This window comes from Bufo gargarizans, chromosome 2, assembly GCF_014858855.1.
Source record: "Bufo gargarizans isolate SCDJY-AF-19 chromosome 2, ASM1485885v1, whole genome shotgun sequence".
In the NCBI taxonomy this organism is placed as follows: domain Eukaryota; kingdom Metazoa; phylum Chordata; class Amphibia; order Anura; family Bufonidae; genus Bufo; species Bufo gargarizans.
In genome coordinates this window covers 713,272,345-713,295,620 of record NC_058081.1, presented here as the reverse complement: position 1 = coordinate 713,295,620, position 23,276 = coordinate 713,272,345, and positions in this window count along the sequence as shown.

Genomic DNA, 23,276 nt, shown 5'->3' with positions numbered 1-23,276 from the left:
TAGAACCACACCCAGCATATTCCTCCCAAGCTGACAAGTTACACTTATTATAAGTTGTAATAACTTTGTGAGGTTACATTGCCCATACATATAACTTACATCAATTTAAACAGTATAACTTGGGGACAAACCTATCCAAAATTCCCTGGAATAGGTTCAGGGGTTCAAAAGTTAGCATGGGCCATAATCCTGAGGCAAGAGGCCTTCAAACAGCCCCCTCCAAAACCCAGTGGCGAGGTTGGTTTCGCCACAGAGCCAAGCAACCTGCCCTCTGTTAGGAGCATAAATAGTTGCTAGGGTAACAGGAGTGTCAGCGATAGTACCTTTGAGAAACAGGTAACGACCCTCAGGGTCTGTGGAGACAGCAGACTGCTTGAAAGGAACGCTATGCTGACACCCCTGCTAGCCGAACTATAAGTGCTGTGGAACCATTGGGAAAACTTTTTAGGTGCCAATTTGGGGATCTTACCCTCTCGAAAGTGGGTTTCCTGAAGGAATGCTATAGACACTTTGTCTCTCTGCAAAAGAGCCAGGACTTGGGACCTCTTGCAAGGCTCGTTCATTCCCCGGGCATTAAGGGAGGATATCACGACGGACGACATTCTGAAATAGAGAAAAAATAGTCAGCATCTAAATAGACAATATACAACATCTGGTGGCAATGAAGGGCGTGAGACACAAGAGGAAGGAGGGGAGACAAACAGGTGGGGAACATGACAACAGTGCAAACATTTCTTGCAACAGAAGCTCCACTGAGCACCTGACTGTAGGGCGACCCTTTCTCAGCACAGCTACCAGCCGGGGTCTGTCAGGTGGGGGGTCCCGCAGAGCTAGAGAGGGCCATTGACTCCAAAAAGGGAAAGGTAATCCAGAGGTAAAGCCGGGTTAACCCCTGCAAACTGAGGTGGAAGCAGGAAGTGGGAAAGGTCCAGAGTGAACCATGAAAGTCGGAATGAAGGGATCCATGACTATAACAATAAATAACATACTCCATAACTGGCAGGTAGGAACAGCCCAAGGTTGGGCAGGAGTCTGCTGGAATCGGAGAGGCCCCAGATCTTCCCGCCATAAGGCATAAAGTCCCAGGCAATCAGGATGGAGCAGGCAAAAACATGGAGATCATAGCGCTGAACTTGAGCTCAGGTTGGAGCGTGAGCGGATTTTTCAGCCCTGGTTTTGGGCCCTTTTCTTGGGAGAACGGGGCGCCAGTCAGCCGCCTGGGGTGGCGGGAGAGGTGGATCTTCTAGATCTGCTGGCATCCACGAGGGGATCTCTATAGGGGTCAACCCCAGCAGTGACCAGCTTGCTTGCAGATTCGCTGGCGAGCGGAAAGTGATCTGGTGACCATTTTTTAGGATCGCAATGCCAAATGGGTAAAGCCACCTGAATGGAGTGGCTGACGCTTTAAGGGCATCTAGGAGTGGGCAAAGGATGCGTCTTTTAGCCAGTGTGGACGGGGCTAAGTCCTGAAAAAACATAACCGGCGTACCTTCATACTGGAGGTGATCCGCTTCCCTGCTGGCTCTCATAAGTGCGGCCGTATCAACCAAGCTGAGGAGGCCGCAAACCACGTCACGAGGTGGGTCTGTAGCCTTATGCTTGGGCCTTAGTGTGCGGTGGAAGCGTTCGAACACAATCTGCTCCGATCTTTCGGATCCCAGAAGACCCACCTTGTTAAGCCATGAGCCACCTTGAGCCACCTTGTTAAGTGCTTCATTTGCGATTGGTTCTGTGAGGCCGCGAATTCTCAGGTTCTTCCTGCGGCTGCGATTCTCTTGATCCTCTATGCGAAGAAGTGCGTCATTCAGTAATTCGGAGTGGGATCGGATCGCATTATATGATTTTTCTTCCCTCCTGATAGCCGCTTCTTGCGAGCTTTCAAGATCAGACACCCGGTGCCCAATGTTGCGGAGGTCCTCTTTTATGTCGGACAAGTCCTTCTTTATAGGGGCCAGTGCGGAGTTAAGCACTTCAAGAAGCGCCGCTTTGGTGGATGTTTTCCCCTGTTTGTGGGACTTACACGTTGAGGTATCTGAAGCGCTGCCAGCGTTGGAGTCTTTCTCCATGTCAGAGAGCTGAGCTGGGGCCGGAGCTTCGGCTGCTTCCTCAGAAACTGGTCCATATCAGGCTGTCTGGACCGAGCAGGAGTGGGATCCGCTTGTTCTTTGGATCTTTCCTTTCCTACTTTGCCCATCTGTGCGACTTTATAAGCTGATTATAGGGGCTAAATCACCGGCAAGGCTGAGGAGCTCAGGAACTAGCAGCCATTCAGCTACACAGCCAGGCTCCGCCCCCTAGTAGTTATATTACTGTACATAGGAGGCAGTATTATAGTAGTTATATTCTTGCACATAGGAGGCAGTATTATAGTAGTTATATTCTTGTACATAGGAGCAGTATTATAGTTGTTATAGTCTTGTACATAGGAGCAGTATTATAGTAGTTATATTCTTGTACATAGGAGCAGTATTATAGTAGTTATATTCTTGTACATAGGAGGCAGTATTATAGCAGTTATATTACTGTACATAGGAGGCAGTATTATAGCAGTTATATTACTGTACATAGGAGCGGTATTATAGTAGTTATATTCCTGTGCATAGGAGCAGTATTATAGTAGTTATATTCTTGTACATAGGAGGCAGTATTATAGTAGTTATATTCTTGTACATAGGAGGCAGTATTATAGTAGTTATATTCTTGTACATAGGAGGCAGTATTATAGTAGTTATATTCTTGTACATAGGAGGCAGTATTATAGTAGTTATATTCTTGTACATAGGAGCAGTATTATAGTAGTTATATTCTTGTGCATAGGAGCAGTATTAGTAGTTATTCTTATAGGAGCAGTATATAGTTATATTCTTGTACATAGGAGCAGTATTATAGTAGTTATATTCTTGTATATAGGAGCAGTATTATAGGTAGTTATATTACTGTACATAGGAGCAGTATTATAGTAGTTATATTCTTGTACATAGCAGCAGTATTATAGAAGTTATATTCTTGTACATAGGAGCAGTATTATAGTAGTTATATTCTTGTACATAGGAGCAGTATTATAGTAGTTATATTCTTGTACATAGGAGCAGTATTATAGTAGTTATATTCCTGTACATAGGAGGCAGTATTATAGTAGTTATATTCTTGTACATAGGAGCAGTATTATAGTAGTTATATTCTTGTACATAGGAGCAGTATTATAGTAGTTATATTCCTGTACATAGGAGCAGTATTATAGTAGTTATATTTCTTGTACATAGGAGCAGTATTATAGTAGTTATATTCTTGCACATAGGAGGCAGTATTATAGTAGTTATATTCTTGTACATAGGAGCAGTATATAGTAGTTATATTCTTGTACATAGGAGGCAGTATTATAGTAGTTATATTCCTGTACATAGGAGCAGTATTATAGTAGTTATATTCTTGTACATAGGAGCGTATTATAGTAGTTATATTCCTGTACATAGGAGCAGTATTATAGTAGTTATATTCTTGTACATAGGAGCAGTATTATAGTAGTTATATTCCTGTACATAGGAGCAGTATTATAGTAGTTATATTCTTGTACATAGGAGCAGTATTATAGTAGTTATATTCTTGTACATAGGAGCAGTATTATAGTAGTTGTATTCTTGTACATAGGAGCAGTATTATAGTAGTTATATTCTTGTACATAGGAGCAGTATATAGTAGGTGTATTCCTTGTACATAGGAGGCAGTATTATAGTAGTTATATTCTTGTACATAGGAGCAGTATTATAGTAGTTATATTCTTGTACATAGGAGCAGTATTATAGTAGTTATATTCTTGTACATAGGAGCAGTATTATAGTAGTTATATTCTTGTACATAGGAGCAGTATTATAGTAGTTATATTCTTGTACATAGGAGCAGTATTATAGTAGTTATATTCCTGTACATAGGAGCAGTATTATAGTAGTTATATTCTTGTACATAGGAGGCAGTATTATAGTAGTTATATTCTTGTACATAGGAGCAGTATTATAGTAGTTATATTCTTGTACATAGGAGGCAGTATTATAGTAGTTATATTCTTGTACATAGGAGCAGTATTATAGTAGTTATATCTTGTACATAGGAGCAGTATTATAGTAGTTATATTCTTGTACATAGGAGCAGTATTATAGTAGTTATATTCTTGTACATAGGAGCAGTATTATAGTAGTTATATTCTTGTACATAGGAGCAGTATTATAGTAGTTATATTCCTTGTACATAGGAGCAGTATTATAGTAGTTATATTCTTGTACATAGGAGCAGTATTATAGTAGTTATATTCTTGTACATAGGAGGCAGTATTATAGTAGTTATATTCTGTACATAGGAGCAGTATTATAGTAGTTATATTCCTTGTACATAGGAGGCAGTATTATAGTAGTTATATTCTTGTACATAGGAGCAGTATTATAGTATTATATTCTTGTACATAGGAGCAGTATTATAGTAGTTATATTCTTGTACATAGGAGGCAGTATTATAGTAGTTATATTCTTGTACATAGGAGCAGTATTATAGTAGTATATTCTTGTACATAGGAGGCAGTATTATAGTAGTTATATTCTTGTACATAGGAGGCAGTATTATAGTAGTTATATTCTTGTACATAGGAGCAGTATTATAGTAGTTATATTCTTGTACATAGGAGCAGTATTATAGTAGTTATATTCTTGTACTAGGAGCAGTATTATAGTAGTTATATTCTTGTACATAGGAGCAGTATTATAGTAGTTATATTCTTGTACATAGGAGCAGTATTATAGTAGTTATATTCTTGTACATAGGAGCAGTATTATAGTAGTTATATTCTTGTACATAGGAGCAGTATTATAGTAGTTATATTCTTGTACATAGGAGGCAGTATTATAGTAGTTATATTCTTGTACATAGGAGCAGTATTATAGTAGTTATATTCTTGTACATAGGAGCAGTATTATAGTAGTTATATTCTTGTACATAGGAGCAGTATTATAGTAGTTATATGCTTGTACATAGGAGCAGTATTATAGTAGTTATATTCTTGTACATAGGAGCAGTATTATAGTAGTTATATTCTTGTACATAGGAGGCAGTATTCTAGTAGTTATATTCCTTGTACATAGGAGCAGTATTATAGTAGTTATATTCCTTGTACATAGGAGGCAGTATTATAGTTAGTTATATTCTTGTACATAGGAGCAGTATTATAGTAGTTATATTCTTGTACATAGGAGGCAGTATTATAGTAGTTATATTCTTGTACATAGGAGGCAGTATTATAGTAGGTTATATTCTTGTACATAGGAGCAGTATTATAGTAGTTATATTCTTGTACATAGGAGGCAGTATTATAGTAGTTATATTCTTGTACATAGGAGGCAGTATTATAGTAGTTATATTCTTGTACATAGGAGCAGTATTATAGTAGTTATATTCTTGTACATAGGAGCAGTATTATAGTAGTTATATTCTTGTACATAGGAGCAGTATTATAGTAGTTATATTCTTGTACATAGGAGCAGTATTATAGTTATATTCTTGTACATAGGAGCAGTTTAGTAGTAGTTATATTCTTGTACATAGGAGCAGTATTATAGTAGTTATATTCTTGTACATAGGAGCAGTATTATAGTAGTTATATTCTTGTACATAGGAGCAGTATTATAGTAGTTATATTCTTGTACATAGGAGCAGTATTATAGTAGTTATATTCTTGTACATAGGAGCAGTATTATAGTAGTTATATTCTTGTACATAGGAGCAGTATTATAGTAGTTATATTCTTGTACATAGGAGCAGTATTATAGTAGTTATATTCTTGTACATAGGAGCAGTATTATAGTAGTTATATTCTTGTACATAGGAGCAGTATTATAGTAGTTATATTCTTGTACATAGGAGCAGTATTAAGTAGTTATATTCTGTATATAGGAGGCAGTATTATAGTAGTTATATTCCTGTATAGGAGGCAGTATTATAGTAGTTATATTCTTGTATATAGGAGGCAGTATTATAGTAGTTATATTCTTGTACATAGGAGGCAGTATTATAGCAGTTATATTCTTGTACATAGGAGCAGTATTATAGCAGTTATATTCTTGTACATAGGAGCAGTATTATAGCAGTTATATTCTTGTACATAGGAGCAGTATTATAGTAGTTATATTCTTGTACATAGGAGCAGTATTATAGTAGTTATATTCTTGTACATAGGAGGCAGTATTATAGCAGTTATATTCTTGTACATAGTACTGACAGGTTCTGTATCTGGCGTCAGTCAGTAGTTTTATAGATGCCTGTGCACATAATGCAGACAATAATCTAGGCAGTAAAAATGTAGAGTGAAGGTAAGGTTCATCCTGACGACTTTTGCTTTTACAGTTTCCTGGTTTCATGTCTCAGAGACCGAGGCTTTTTCGCACTGGAGAACATAAAACCAATATTTCTATTATTATAAATGTCCTGCCATTGTTGTTCCCCCTCAGGAGCCACGTGATCGCGTTTTGGAGATACACACATGATTCAGTTATTACAGCTATGCTCAGAGCCCTGTGTATGCTGTAGGGAGTTCATACCATTAATCGCCAGTGACGATTAATCACTGCCGTACTGGTCCTGTAGGGTGTCACCCACTAGAAAGAACGAGGAGCAGATGGGAAGAACTGGCAGCTGTGACATAGAGGTGATTGACAGGCCGCTCAGTGATGTCATCAGTCTGCAAGGACACGGCTACATCTCGGCATTACACGGCCTGACTGTCGCATGAACGTTCCTGTGAATGCTCGTTCTGCAAATGTTCCCGTCTAAAGGAGCCGCCAAACACTTGATGAACAAGCGAAACAGTCGCTCATCGGATGAAACCGTCGTTCTTTCTGGGCAGCAGATTGTGCGGTCCAAACAGCGTCTGCTGCCATGATTTAAATTTCTTTTTTTAGTTTTAAAAACCATATAAAATGCGCAGGACAAAAACATCAGTGATCGATGACGGAATATTAGGGCCAAGTCCGTTCATTTCTATCTCCACACTGTTCCAAAAAAAAATAAATTATGATTATTGAATTTATTAAAACCAGCATATAGGTGATCAGTACACAGGGTAGTGCACAAAATTATCTGTGATTTATTACGTGATATTAGGCGTCAGGCCTCAATTATCAGTTTCCGTTTATCTCTATCCCCACATGTTTGCATTTTTTTTGGGCATTGTTCAATTTAATTAAACCAGCATATAGGTGACCAGTACACCAGTACACAGGGTAGTGCCCAAAACTATCTGTGAGTGATATCATGATATTAGGCGTCAGGCTGCAACCATCTGTTTCCATTTATTTATTTCTCCAGACACTTCCAATTTTATTTTTTACGGTTTTTGAATTTATTAAAACCAGCATATAGGTGAGTATTCACACTCTATGGCAGATAGTCAGGAGAGTCTCCCTAATGACTACTTGTGTGAGAGCAGTGACTGTTTGGACTGCTCTGACTAGGAGGTTTGCAAGGAGGCTGGGGAACCCATTTATAGCTGTGTTGATGGTGGCGGCACCTGGATCCACGGCACTGGTGGTGGGGACAGTGGCAGTGGGTAAAATGCAGAGCAGGGATGGGGCCCAGGAGCCCTCCATGATATCTCACAGTCTGATAGAAGTGGCAGGGAGGGTGAAGACTCTGATGGCAATTGTGTGCTGGACAGGACCTAGGAGCCGGATCGGGTGCTGAGGAGGAGGCTTACTCAGTGGAGATGGGCGGTGGTGGCAGCAATAAGGAGCAGAGGCGACGTACCTTCCAAAGAGCAGCGCCACGTCTGCTTCGGGTACTGGTGATGTTGCTGACACTTTGGATGGGTTAGGCCTAAAACATGCCAGAGCTTAGCCGAGATTGGCTGCCTCTAGCTCTCTGCAGGTAACTCCTGTATGATGTTTTTTCTCCACAAGGCGGGAACAGAAAACCACAGCCGTGTGCAAGATCTGCAGGATTAAATGAAGCCGTGGCCTTTCAAACACAATCATAGCTGCCAGATCTCTATTGCAGCACATGAGGCGGCATCACTGGATCCTTTGGGAAAATACAACTGGCCGGCATTCCCAATCAGAACAAGTGTGGCCTTCTTCTCCTGGTCCTCTTTGTTGCAGCCGATCCACATCTCCAAGCAGTACGGTATCTTTGTCATCAACATCACCTTCTTCTTCTCCTGTTAAGACTCCTTCTTGTCCTCGGCTCCATTGTGAGACATCTATAACGGAATGTTTGGCCATGAGAAACCTTTTCTCCACCAGCAATTAGCTTGTCTACACGCTGAGCCCCCACCTGTCCCCGTGGCTGGCAGTGCCTGGAGCGGCCGTTATGGGTAGGCACAGTACATATCTTTCATGGCCCGCTGGATGGATGTTTTTTGCGGAAGTGGAGAGGCAGCACCCCAGCAACATGGCCAGGTCCCTTTGACCCCCCCCCCCGATCCCCTCCTATTATTGGGCTGGCTCCCACAGCAGACACTTATGTGCCACCTCCACCTATATGGACACAGTCCCGTCCCCTACAGCAGCAGGGCACAGCGTCATTCTTGCTCCTCTTCCCTCCAATCACGTGTCAAGTCACATGATGCCATATGGTGTCGGAGTTCATCGGCTTGGGCGAGAGTAGCCACACTGGTGAGCATTTGTAGTAAATCAAGCAGCAAACATCCCGCTTGCTGTCACCCCGCCACCTCCAGCTGGGCAAGGTGGTCAGAGACAATGAGATTCTGGCCACCCTGAACCTGGAGGAAATAACACATGATGCCTGCACTGTCCAGGAGACTGTCCCTCTTCTCAGCCACTCTCACGTGGGGAGGAACACTCTCCTGGACTTGCAGCATCAGAATGGCCTGCAGCTACACCGCCTAATCTGCAACATTCCAACTTGCTGGGATTCAACATTGCACATGCTCGAGCGTCTGTACGAGCAGCGGAAAGCCATCAACGATTTGGTCATGCACCAGACCACCTCAGCAGCAGGGAGCATGTGTGGTTTCCAGGTCGGGCAGTGACAGCTCATGCTGGTCATGCCGCAGTTGTCCTTTATTCCCCTCAGATGTATTTTTGAGGAGACGCTGACGCTCAGGTGGCCCTGTAGCTGTTGGGGACCCACAATGAGAAACTCCCATGGGGAGGAGGAGGATGAGGAGCTGCCACTGGAGGAGGAGTCAGAGTTGGAGGAGAAAGAGGATGACGATGGTGATACCGGACAGGATACCCAATCATCTCAGTGGGGGGTGGAAGTGGAAAGAACTTTCTCCTCTGGCACCCTGGCCAATATGGCGACCTGTATGCTGGCTTGCTTACACAGAGACAGGCGGACCGGTGACATCAGGCAGTCTGATGATTTCTGGATAACCATGCTCCTAGACCGTCACTATCAAAGCAAAAGGGGGAATGTTTTCCTCCCGCAGAAACGAAGGCTGAATTACATTATTACCAGGAAATACTGTGTACGCAGCTTACCACAGCTTACAACGAGCAGACACCTGCCGCCAGCGGTTCCTGAAAGAGAACCCCCTCTCAGTGCCGCCAACCCACCGTCATCAGCAGCAGAAGCCAGTTCAGTCTCCTCAACATGATGGAGCAGGCAGACTGGAACAGTGGCCCGAAGTGGCAAAGCACGCTCTCTATCTTCTTTCTTGCCCAATCTGCAGTGTCATCTTGGAGAGGCTTTTCAGTGCCGTGGGGGACGTGGTGACACCCGACGGACCAAGTTGTTCTCCGCCAGAGTCTAAAACATCACTATTGTCAAAATGAACAAAGCCTGAATTCAGAAGGATTTTCACACTTCTCCGGCGGAGGCCGTTGAATAGATCTGACCTTGCTGACTGTGCCCCATTGTTCTGTACGTCTGCTGCTGCCTCCATCATGCCACCACTGGTGCGACCTGCCAACCATCATCTTCGGTAGGGCTGCTGCTGCCTGCCTGCCAACATGTACCATATGGCTGCTGCTGCTCCTCACTGCTAATCCCCTGCTGCCACCACTATTAATGCAAAGCATTTGCCACTACTACTACTATTACCACTACTATTACTACTACCACCACCACCACCACTACTACAACCCCTACTATTACCGCCACTACTACTACTATTACCACTACTACATCTATCACCGCTACTACCCCTACAACTACCCCTACTACTACCACTACTACTACCACTAGTATTACTATCACCACTACTACTACTACTATTACTACTACTACCACCACTACAACCCCTACTACTACTATTACCGCCACTACTACTACCGCCACCACTACTATCCCTACTAGTATCACTACTATTACTACCACTACTGCTACCTCTACTATTACTACTACTACCACCACCACCACCCCTACTACTACCATCACTACTACTACCACCACCACTACTACTAATACCACAACCACTACTACCACCACTACTACTACCCCTACTACTATCACCAATACTGCTGCCACAACTACTACTACCACCGCCACCACCACTACTAGTACTACCACTACTATTACTATTGCCACTACTACCACTACTACCCCTACAACTACCCCTACTACTTTTACTACTACCACTAGTATTACTACCATCACTACTATTACTACCACCACTACTTCTACTACTACCACCACCACTACTACCACTAGTATTACTACCAACACTACTACTGCCAACACTACTACTACTACTACCACCACCACCACTACTAAAACTACTACCACCGCCACTACTACTACTACCACTGCTACTACTACCACCATCACTACTACTACCACCTACTACTTCTACCACTACTACTACCACAACTAGTACTACCCCTAACACTACATTTCCTCTCCACATCCACACTGGACTGCTGCTTCTACCAAATACTACCACCACTATTACCACCACTACTACTACCCCTAGTATTACCACTACTATTACTACTACTACTACCCTCTACTACCACAACTAGTACTATCCCTAACACTACATTTCCTCTCCACATCCACACTGGACTGCTGCTTCTACCAAAAACTACCACTACTACCACCACTATTACCACTACTACTACTACTACAACCACCACTACTACTACCCCTACTATTACTACCACTACTACTACCTCTACTACTATTACCATCACTACTACTACAACCACTACTGCTACCCCTACTACTACCACCACTACTATCACCATTACTACTATTACTACCACCACTACTACCTCTATCACCACCACTACCCCTACTTTCCCTACTACTACCACCACCACTACTACTACCCCCACTATTACTACCACCACTACTACCATTGCTACTACTACCACCACTACTACCACTAGTATTACTACCACAACTTACTACTACTACCACAACTAAAACCACCACTACTATTTGTACCACCACTATTACTTCTACCCCTACTATTACCACTCTTACTACTACCACCACTAGTAATACTACCATGACTACTACCACTACTACTACCCCTACTCCTTCTACCACTACTACTACTCCTACCACTACCTCCACATCCACGCTGCACTGCTGCTTCTCCCAATTAAAAGGGAAAGTTTTTGAGGCTCGTTCACACCCAGACACTTTCTTCTGACAATCAACCCTTCTGAGTGTCATACCGGCAGCATCAAAGTATAATCTTTGGAGTTTTGGTCCCTCGAACTACTTCTAAAACATGTGTTTTCCCCATAACACTCTGTCCCCAATAAGGCCCAATTTTTGGAAGCTTTGGAATATGAAGAAGAAGCAGAACACGCGCCAGTGCGGTGTGATAGTAAACACGCTGTATGTTACCGCCGTCAGTGTGCTTCCCCACAGCTCTGTATGTCAGTGTCACGCAGACTTCATTTACTATTGCTGGTATTGCGTTCCAGAGCTTGAGGTGAGGGGGAAAGAAAAAAAATCATAAAAACTGAACTAAAAGAAATAGTTTTCCTAAGAATTGGTGAGCCCTAGCAGACTAGAGGGGTCATATACCAATTTTTCAGGGCAATTGGAGCAATTTCGGTTCAGTACAAATCGATTTGAGTCTGAACCAAACTTTTTTTAAAATTTGGGTAACCTGAATGAATCTCCGAACCGTGCTCTGAAAAGTTGTGTATGACGTTCTGGGATCTTCTAGGAAGATATCCAACCTCTTCCAAGATTTTAATGCCAAGACAGCATTAGTGATATCAGAGTGACTGCAGCATATACACTATGCTGTGCGGTTTGTAGCTTCTGTTTGGACCTGTGGATTGTTGGTGGTTGGATCTCGGCTGAGTTCCTGGTGCTTTCATTGCTTCTTTGAACTTAAGTCTTTCCTTTCCTTTTTGTATTTTGTTTGGGTTCTGTGTGTTGCATTTCCCAATTGTTTGTATTAGGCCTGAAGGAGACTCCTGTTCATCCTTCCTTTTGGAGGAACAGGTAGTCTTGTCCCTGCCATTACTACCAGGGTCCTATAGGACTAGATAGGACTCTAGGTATTCCTGCGTATGAATTCACCTACCTTTGGGGTCTGTTCATACTGGTAGTCAGTCAGGATTTTGGTTAGGGTTTTCACTAGGAGGTGTCCATTTTCCTTCTCTAGTTCTCAGGCCTGATTCCCTGTTACCCCCTTCCCTCTTATGCTCAGTGTGGTGTTTCCTTCCCAATACCGAAGCGTGACAATATGCTGGGCTCTTTATTCCACCCCCAGCCTGAGAAACTGTTTCCTTTTTGTTTCACTTTTTTGCTAGTCCTTGCAAAATAGCTATAATCTGTTTGTGTACTGACTTCTGCCTGTTTCCTGACTCTGAAAATAAGGTGTCTGGTACAATGAGGGGTGACTGGGCTTGGCTGACTGCAAGGAATTATGGGTAAGCCCCCTGACCGTGGTGCTGTCCTATGATTCTCCTTTATCTTCCCTGTTGTCTTCTGAAGTTCTGAATACTCTTTAAAATGGTGGACGCCATTTTGAACAACTCATCCGAAACTAATCTGAAAGGCTTTTGTAACAAACCTGATTTGGGTAGAATCGATCTGCTCATTTCTACTTCATATCAGACACAGAGAAGCGACAGATGCAAAACAGAGGAAATGTCCAGGACCAAGAACTCTAGGGTGATCGTAGCTTGGTTCTACAGACTTGCGGGGGGTCCGGGTGCTGAGATTATAATACAGACCGCCCTTTGAGCTGAAATACATATGCACATTACGAGTGGAGACTGCAGTGCCCGGAACTCTCTCACCTATAAGGCGTGATTGATTCATGTGACTCGTAACGTGATTGTGAATCTTATGGCCACCAGTCAAGCCCCACGTTTTTTATTATTATTGCTCCAATGGAGCTAAAATTGTAAATTGAGCAAATAGTATTGTCGTCACCTTTATTCCACAGACCAGGGTGTTGTCACTGCAGAGTAAAATGTCGAAGAAGTCTGTCCCTGAGCTCCTCAGGTCATATCTGAGAAATGGCATGAGAGACGCCTGGAGACATCACCGTGAAAGCCGAGAAGAAAGCTCCTGGGAAACCTGTGCTGTACATGACAATGTGACGAGTCGTGTTAGGATGCATTTCAGACACTTGACACCAACATCAACAGATGTGTGCATGGCCGGACTGAGAACTTAAAGTGGCCCCATGTTGTAGTAGTGTCCAAAATGACAGAAAACGGGGCAACACGAGTAGGGAGGGACACCACATGTAGACAGACAACAGAAGTAGACAGAGCCAGCAATACCGTAGTGCAGAAAAAGTACCTCCCCAAGAGAACCAAATACCACAGTGCAGAACAAAATACCTCCGCCCGTGCCACAGTATGAACCTATTTTCTCCAGTCGTAAGTTCCTGCATCTTACAACCCTACTAATACAGCGCAGCAAACTGGTAAAAATCTAGCATCAGTTATTAAAGAGGATGTCCTCTCAGGAATGAGCTTCGATTGTGTCACCGCTGAGGTCCTTGAGCTCATACCATCACCGGTACAGACTATATGTAGTCATTAAAGAGGATGTCTTCTCAGGAATGAGCTTCCATTGTGTCACCTCTGAGGTCCTTGAGATCATACCATGACCGGTACAGACTATATGTAGTCATTAAAGAGGATGTCTTCTCAGGAATGAGCTTCCATTGTGTCACCTCTGAGGTCCTTGAGATCATACCATGACCGGTACAGACTATATGTAGTCATTAAAGAGGATGTCCTCTCAGGAATGAGCTTCCATTGTGTCACCTCTGAGGTCCTTGAGCTCATACCATCACCGGTAGAGACTATATGTAGTCATTAAAGAGGATGTCCTCTCAGGAATGAGCTTCCAATGTGTCACCGCTGAGGTCCTTGAGCTCATACCATCAGTGCTATAGACTATGGGGGTCATTTATTAATACTGGCGTTTTAGATGCCGATCTTAATAAGGCCCTGCACTGGTGGCGCCGGCCTCTTCATAACTTTGGCGCATCCAGCGCCAGTCTAGATGTAAGACGAGTTTCTTGATGTCTTACATTAAGACCATTTTCTACGCCTAACACAGGGGTAGATAATGATGAATGATACGGAACTGCCGGCCCCTCCCCTTCCCCGCCCCCTTTTGGAGACCTGGCGTGAGTGGGGAAAAGTGGCGGAAACCTGCCTAATATAGAGGTATTTCCCCCTATGTTGTGGTTTATATTTATTTCTTCTCATTGTACAGATTTTTTATATTTGAAGCTTTTGCATGAATTAAAAAAGTGAATTAATAATATGATTTAGGAAAAAATCTCTTTTAGAACAGTATGGGGGGTTTGAGAGGTATGAAGCAGAGATGAGTAGCGGACAACCTCTTCTCACAATGGAAAAAAGAATTCCCATCAGTGGACATAAAAGAAATCATTCTAATGGGGTGGGAGACAATTAGGAAAGTGACACCAAACGAGGGATGGAGGGAGACGTACTTTAGAATGGTACACAAAGCCATTTATGGCTTTCGTTTTGCCTCTCGGGGGCCTCAAGCAGATAGAATCACAAGTTGTCCAAAATGCCACGAAAATGGCACAGATCTTTATCATGGTGTGTGGTCATGCCCAGAGTCGATAAAGTTTTGGAAAGCGGTCACTTTCCAACTTAAACGCCACCTAAAAATGGAAATCCCATTCACGCCAGAGCTTCTGATATTCCAGGTGGTCCCCGAGGGACAAAAAGTAACCGCACTTGTGCCTCTACTGTTACTAGCAGCCAAAAGATGCCTCTTTAGGGAATGGCTAAATCCTACAACACCCTCAATGAGTGATGTTTCTTACTTGAGAGGGTTGAGGCAGAGCAGAACAAGGGGACATTGATCAATGGTTTTTTTGGTAGATGGGAAACATTCATAAAAATAGCACTAAGCAGTGTAGAGGTGGTAGAGAAACCCTTCAGATACTCAGAATGGTACTTAAAAAGAAGTTATTGAACACCTTCGGAGTTCTGCAGATTGACTGAACTAGGACGTAAACTACGCGGTTAAGACATTAGGGAGGAGGTTTAAATCAGTAAAAGACCTACCAGTGGGGGGGGGGGGGGGGATAGTTGGGGGTTGTTTATTGGAGGTTATTGTATATGCCCATGTAAAAATAAAATACAAAAATATACATGGAGATAATGTCATACAGCTGATAATGTCATACAACATGAAGGCTTGTACCATCAAGGTCTGCACCAACTGTAATAGATTGTGTGTTACACCTTGTTCCATCACCTGTGCTGTAATCAGAAAGATATGATTTCTTCATTTATTTCAATATGATGATGATGTCATCGCCCCAACAATTGTCCTTTGTGTCACAGGCTGTACAGGTGGTAATTAGAGGAGACTAGCGGAGGCGGCTCATGTCCATATGTGATGACAATTTCTCAGACCTGGGGAACGGGTTTGGCTGGAGCCGAGTATCTGTCAGTCGGGGGCTCTTATACAAGGTCTTATTAACTACAGCCCATCCCACCTAGAGAGGACCATACGGCATCTGCTGTATGTACACAGTAATTCTCACCGTCCTCTCCTGAGGAGACGGGCGCAGTAACAGTACCCTTATTAACTATAACTACATGGTGGTATGGCAAGGCCCCTTTACACTGCTGGAAGTGGAGGAGACGCATTTAATGCAGCGATCTCCTCCACAGTATGGGGAGCAGTGATCACTAATGCCATCGCTCGTCCCCATACAGAATCATTACTTGCCGGCAGCAGAGTGTGTTTAGACGCCACAATCGGCTGCTGCACTTTGCGCGTTCATCGGATAATCGGCGGCACATTTACACTGGCAGATAATCACTAACCCCTGCTAGCAATTATCTGGCCGATACTCAGCCGGTGTAAAGGGTCCACTTCTAATTCAAATACAACTGGGGTGTCTGGAGAAAGGTAGGGTGGTCTACAGGAGGACGGGCAAGTCCTGGAGGGGAAGAGGAGTCTCGCTGGGTCTGGGGTAGGGCAGGGCAGTCCTCTGGTGTACAGAATTGTGCTGTAGGACATGACGGGTCGGGAGCAGAGGTCATCTCTTCTTTCCAAAATTAGAGGTTTGTGGTGGAGGGTCACAGGTTACAGGGCTGTAAATACCAGTGACGTACAGAGGCCCGGAGCGCACCCCCCAGGACGCCAGCCCTGCTGCAGATTACTCTCCTCTATATATTGTGGCTCAGCTGGACAGCCACAGCCTGACATCACTGCACCTGGTATCATGACCTCACTGCACCTGGCATCATGACATCACTGCACCTGGCATCATGACATCACTGCACCTGGCATCATGACATCACTGCACCTGGCATCATGACATCACTGCACCTGGCATCATGACATCACTGCACCTGGCATCATGACATCACGGCACCTGGCATCATGACATCACGGCACCTGGCATCATGACATCACGGCACCTGGCATCATGACATCACGGCACCTGGCATCATGACATCACGGCACCTGGCATCATGACATCACGGCACCTGGCATCATGACATCACGGCACCTGGCATCATGACATCACTGCACCTGGCATCATGACATCACTGCACCTGGCATCATGACATCACTGCACCTGGCATCATGACATCACGGCACCTGGTATCATGACATCACTGCACCTGGCATCATGACATCACTGCACCTGGCATCATGACATCACTGCACCTGGCATCATGACATCACTGCACCTGGCATCATGACATCACTGCACCTGGCATCATGACATCACTGCACCTGGCATCATGACATCACTGCACCTGGCATCATGACATCACTGCACCTGGTATCATGACATCACTGCACCTGGCATCATGACATCACTGCACCTGGCATCATGACATCACTGCACCTGGCATCATGACATCACGGCACCTGGCATCATGACATCACGGCACCTGGCATCATGACATCACTGCACCTGGCATCATGACATCACTGCACCTGGCATCATGACATCACTGCACCTGGCATCATGACATCACTGCACCTGGTATCATGACATCACTGCACCTGGTATCATGACCTCACTGCACCTGGCATCATGACATCACGGCACCTGGTATCATGACATCACTGCACCTGAGGTGACAGGGGGCAGCAGCATGCAGAGATTACACAGTCACATGTCTGCAACCAGTCTGACACCCTCTGTCACTGCCTCCCCCACCGCAGTCTCTTATAGTGGATTTCAGTTTACTCACCTGCCTCCCCCCGCCCCCCCACCATCCCGGCAACAAGCATGGTGGAGGGGTCAGATAACTGCTCCTTCAGTCCAACTCCACTCCCACCCTCCATTATGTTCCCTACTTTTGACATGCACTCTGTCCGAATCTACTTTCCTTCCAACCTCCATTTAGATGTCATCTACCGCCCCACAGGCACCATGTTTTCTGACCACTTCAACACTTGGCTCCTACACTCTGTTCCGGCTGACCTCCCGACTATCATCATGAGTGACTTCAATATCCCCATTGACGCTCGCCACTCGGCCGCTTCTAGGCTTCTATCACTCTCTTCCTCCTTCGGCCCCTCACAGTGGTCCTCCACTCCCACCCACAGAGATGGTCACACGCTGGATCTTTACCCTCCTCTGCTCCCCATCTGACCTTTCTAACTCATCTCTCCCCCTATCTGAACACAACCTACTCACCTTCTCTTCACTGGTCTCTCCAGTTACCCCCTTAAACATCTTGACTTTCCTCTGCTCTCTGACTCTCCTCTGCCGCTCTCTACCATGTGTTGCCTCCATGATGCAGATGCTGCCACAAATACTACAGCTCCCGACTCTGTCGCCCCCTGACACACAACAAAACCCGAAAAATCAATAGGCAACCCTGGCACCAATCTGACTAAAGAGCTGAGACCTCCAGGACTGCAGAGCGGAGATGGAGGACATTCTAAGGAGCACTTCATTTAACACTTTCATCTCTTCTGTGTCCCCCAGTGCCCCCCCCTCACCTCGGCCATATACCACAAACAAAAGACTGCCGACATCATAAAAACCTTCAGCCGACAGTCCCCACAGCTCCTCTACACAACCATTCAGTCCTCTTCCCCCAAAACCTGCCTCTCCACCATTACAGAAGAACTTTCCACCCTTCTCTCCAGTTCACATCTCACCACCTCTGCACTGGACCCCATCAAATCCTGCTTCTATCTTTATATATATATATATATGGTGTAGCTAAACTCCTAATTCCCTCCACAGGTCTTGAACTCTACAGCAACCCCAGAAGTGACAGAAAATATCCGTATCTGGCTCCCCACACTTAGAGCTACAACAACAAAAAAATATTCTTCCAGGGACATCTTTCTTTGTGGGGGGGGGGGGGGGGGGGGGGAGACATCTGTAAAGCTACTAACCGGGTTATATTTCTGAATCCATTTGTTGGGGCCTGCAGATTCCGAATCCCAAGACTCAGCTACCTCATAAGACATAACTGTAAAGTCCAGCACTAAGGAGTATCCCTGGGCGGCTGAGAGACCGTAGGAGGATCGCCCACCAGAAAATGTGGATGAGCCAAAGAGGATTGGAACGGGGTATGGTGACTATGAAGTTTACATAGTTTTCTGTCCCTCCTCCGTGCTTGTATGGTGGCCATACGAGTGGGAAGTCATGCACAGTAGATGGCATCAAGGCCTCAGGTATGTCCTATAGCACCTCTAACTCTATATGGGGAAAAATCTGTCGATCTAATTCCACGTTCACAAACTGAGAACATATCTGAAGTTAGCAGCGAGCGGTACAACGAGATGTCCTGAGAGTTAAGTCCTCCCGTTACTTTTGGTAACTGTAATTCCACTAATATTTGGCTGAAATGTGGTCTTTTGGCTCAACCCCAAATAAATGTTAAAGGGAATCTGTCATCTGCTTTTACCATGTTAAGCTGTCACCATCGCCATGTTCACTAGAGTACCTTATTCCCAGCAGTCTTCTTTTTACTTTATTTCGTTTTGTCCTTTTGATATAAAAGTGCTTTTTATGATATGCTAATGAGGCTCCAAGGTGCCCAGAGGGGCGTTTTTTTCCTTCTCCGGTGCCCAGTGACGCCCCCTGCAGGGCCCAGTGACGCCTCCTGATGCTCAAATAACCTCCCACAGCCCGGCAAACGGTTCCGCCCCCCTCCCCACATCATAGTCTACCTTCTAGAAATGCCCCGTCCTTCTTCCTGTCTGCGGCCAGAAAACTCACGCAGGCGCAGTACCGCCTGCGGCCTGCGCGATCATCAAGCTCCTCAGGGCAACAGCCTCAAATGTCTCACTGGGCATGCGCCGAGCCCAGTGATGTGACACCGTTTGCCGGGCTGTGGGAGGTTATTTGAGCATCAGGAGGCGTCACTGGGCCCTGCAGGGGGCGTCACTGGGCACCGGAGAGTGAAAAAATGCCCCTCTGGGCACCTTGGAGCCTCATTAGCATAACATAAAAAGCGCTTTTATATCAGAACTACAAAACGAAATAAAGTAAAAAGAAGACTGCTGGAAATAAGGTACTCTAGTGAACATAGCCATGGTGACAGCTTAACATGGTAAAAGCCGGTGACAGATTCCCTTTAAGCCCCTGAAGAAATTGTTTATCAGTTTTCTGTTTGAAGTAAAGAGAGTCATTTAGGGAAGGCGACCATCTCAATAAGGTGACATCTACCCAAAAAAACAAGAGTAAAATGTTACCATGAGAGGAGCAGAGAATGAAGAGCTGCCAGTGTAGGTTTACCATGTAATTTATATAGGAAATAGGGATTAGCTGGTAGCACTAATACTAAATACTTCATCCATTCTACTCGCCACTGAGAGGGAAAAGTATCGCCCCAATACTTTCTTGTCGTATGAAATACAGGCAGAGCCTCACATTTATCATATAGTTAACTTTGAAACCAGAAAATCGCCCAAAGTCTTCAATATTGGAGATTCTCCCCGGTATCGCCGGTTTAGGATTAGATTTAAAAAGTAATATATCGTCCGCAAAAGCTAGAAGTTTAGTTCCATAGTGACCTGCACTAATCCCCTGAAAGAGAGGAGCGGATAATAGGACCCTCAGAATGGGGTCTAAGACAATACTAATAACAATGCCTGCCTAGTAGGCTGAGGAACAGTTTATTACCCAGACCACTGACTTCGGCTGGAAGTAAATCATCTGAACCGCATTACAAAGAAAGCAACCAAAGTTGTGTGAGGGTAAAACCCTATTAAGACGTCCCAGGACCCTCTGTCGAATGCCTTATCGGTGTCAAGGCTAACTATAAATATGATCTAGTATATCGTGATCGGCAAATCGATAAAGCCTCTATGGCCGTTCTGATATTAAATATGATAGATTTCCCATGAAGGAAACCAAGGGAAGGAACCGGGCATTAAACATCCGGTAATATACGCAGCAGTCTAATGGCCATCAATTTAGTAAACCGTTTAAAATCGGAATAAAGAAGTGATATTGCTCAATAGGATCCTCCTAGAGAATGGTCTTTTCCTGGCTTCAGGAGAACTTCAAGGATAGCTTCCAGAGATGAGGTCCCAGGATGTACTGAACAGCTTCTAGTAGTCATTACTGAAGCCACCCGGCCTCGGGGCCTTAAATAATTTCATGATTGTAATAAGTTGTAAAACTTCTTTTAAACTAATAGGGGTATTGAAGACCCTTCTCTGCTCCTCAGATAATTCAGGTAACTGTGCCCACTGCAAAAAGGCCAGGTTCTCTGCCTCCGGGTCCAGAGGCCGATCATAGAGAGATGCAAAAAAAAGTCCTAAACTCATCACAGTCTTTAGGATGCGCCAGCACAGAACTTGATTGGGATTTCAAAGCAGTGACTTTCGTACAAACTCAAAACAGTCTAGTGAGAGAAGCCAGTAGCCTGCCCAGGTTGTTTCCCCAGCGAAGGTCTTTGTCATGGGCCAACATATCTGCCCAGGCTTTCATCCAAGTGTTTGACGGGTTTCTGGGGTATTAAGCAATTTAAACTGTGGTTATGCTTGGGTGAGCTTCTTCTGGGCAGCATAAGTGGAATCCATCAACCTCCTCCTTTTATGGAACATGTAGGAAATTATTTGGCCTCATAACATCCTTGGAGGCAGAATTATGGAACTTTTTAAAAATTCATTTTGCCCGATTACACAAAATACATATTTTTTCCTGCACCAACCAAATGTGTAGAGGTTACAGTTAACAGAACAATAGAACCCCCCCCCCCCCCCATCCAGAAGTGACCCCATTTTGAAAACTAGACCTATTCAACTAGGGGTGTAGTGAGTTGTTGACACTCAGTTTTTTCAAGAAATGAACGCTAGGCAGGTGAAAGAAATGTTAAAGGCAGTTTTGTTTGGGCAAAGCACATAAAAATGATGGCGCACACCCCAAACCATATCACTGCTTTTCTCCTGTCTTCCGAAATATCCCCATTGTGGCCCTGATCTTGTGTACTGACACACACCGGAGCCCACACGTAAAGGAGCACCCAGTGGCCTCCAAAACACAGATTGAAAATATTTAGTTCCCTTTCCACATTTATGGAGGTGTTTAGCTGTCAAAATTATAGGAAACTCCCAGAAATGACCCCATTTTGAAAACTAGACCCCTTAGGGTATTCATCTAGGTGGATGGTGAGTGTTTTAAACCCCCTAGAAATAAGTGCTAAGCAGGTAAAAGAGGAGAGAAGATTTACAAGAAGAAAAACTGCTACAAGAGGACAGAGTGTTACATTAGAGGGGCAAAGGGTTAACAGTAATATCAGGAAGTATTCCATTACTGAGAGAGTAGTGGATGCAGGGAATAGCCTTCCTGCAGAAGTGGTAGCTGCAAATACAGTGGAGGAGGTTAAGCATGCATGGGATAGGCATAAGGCCATCCTTCATATAAGATAGGGCCAGGGACTATTCATAGGATTCAGTATATTGGGCAGACTAGATGGGCCACATGGTCCTTATCTGCCGACACATTCTAGGTTTCTATCCTGGCTGTGTGCTTCGGGTCGCTGTCATGTCGGAAGACCCAGCCACGACCCATCTTCAATCCTCTGACTGATGGAAGGAGGTTTTTGCATAAAATCTCACAATAAATGGCCCCATTCATCCTCTCCTTAATACCCCTTAAAAGCCCCCCCAAAGCATGATGTTACCCCCCATGCTTCACAGTAGGGATGGTGTTCTTGGGATGCAACTCATCCTTCTTTTTCCTCCAAACACGAGGGAAGTTTAGACCAAAAAGTTCTACTTTGGTCTCCTCTGACCACATGACTTTCTCCCCGGCCTCCTCTGGATCACCCAGGTGGTCATTGGCAAACTTCAGACGGGCCTGGACATGTGATGACTTGAATCGGGGAACCTTCTGTGCAATGCATGATTTGAAACCAGGACGGCGTAGTGTTCTACCGACAGTGACCTCTGACCTGTGGTCCCAGCTCTCCTCATGTCATTGACCAGCTCCTCCCTTGTAGTTCTGGGCTCATTCCTCACCTTTCTTATCAGTGATACCCCACGAGGTGAGCTCTTGCATGGAGCCCAAGTCTGAGGGAGACTGACAGTCATCTTTAGCCTCTTCCATTTTCTAACAATTGCTCCAACAGTTGATCTATTTTCACCAAGCTGCTTGGCAATTGCCCCGTAGCCCTTTCCAGCCTTGGTGAGGTCCACAATTTTGTCTTTGGTGTCTTTTGACAGCTCTTTGGTCTTGCCCATGGTAGTAGTTGGCGTCTGACTGACTGTGGGGTGGACAGAGGTCTTTACAGAGCTCAGACAGGTGCCACTAAGTCAGATTAATGAGTGGAGTAGAGGTGGACTTTATAAAGGCGCAGTAACAGGTCTTTGGGAGCCAGAATTCTTGCTGTTTCTCAGGTGTTCAGATA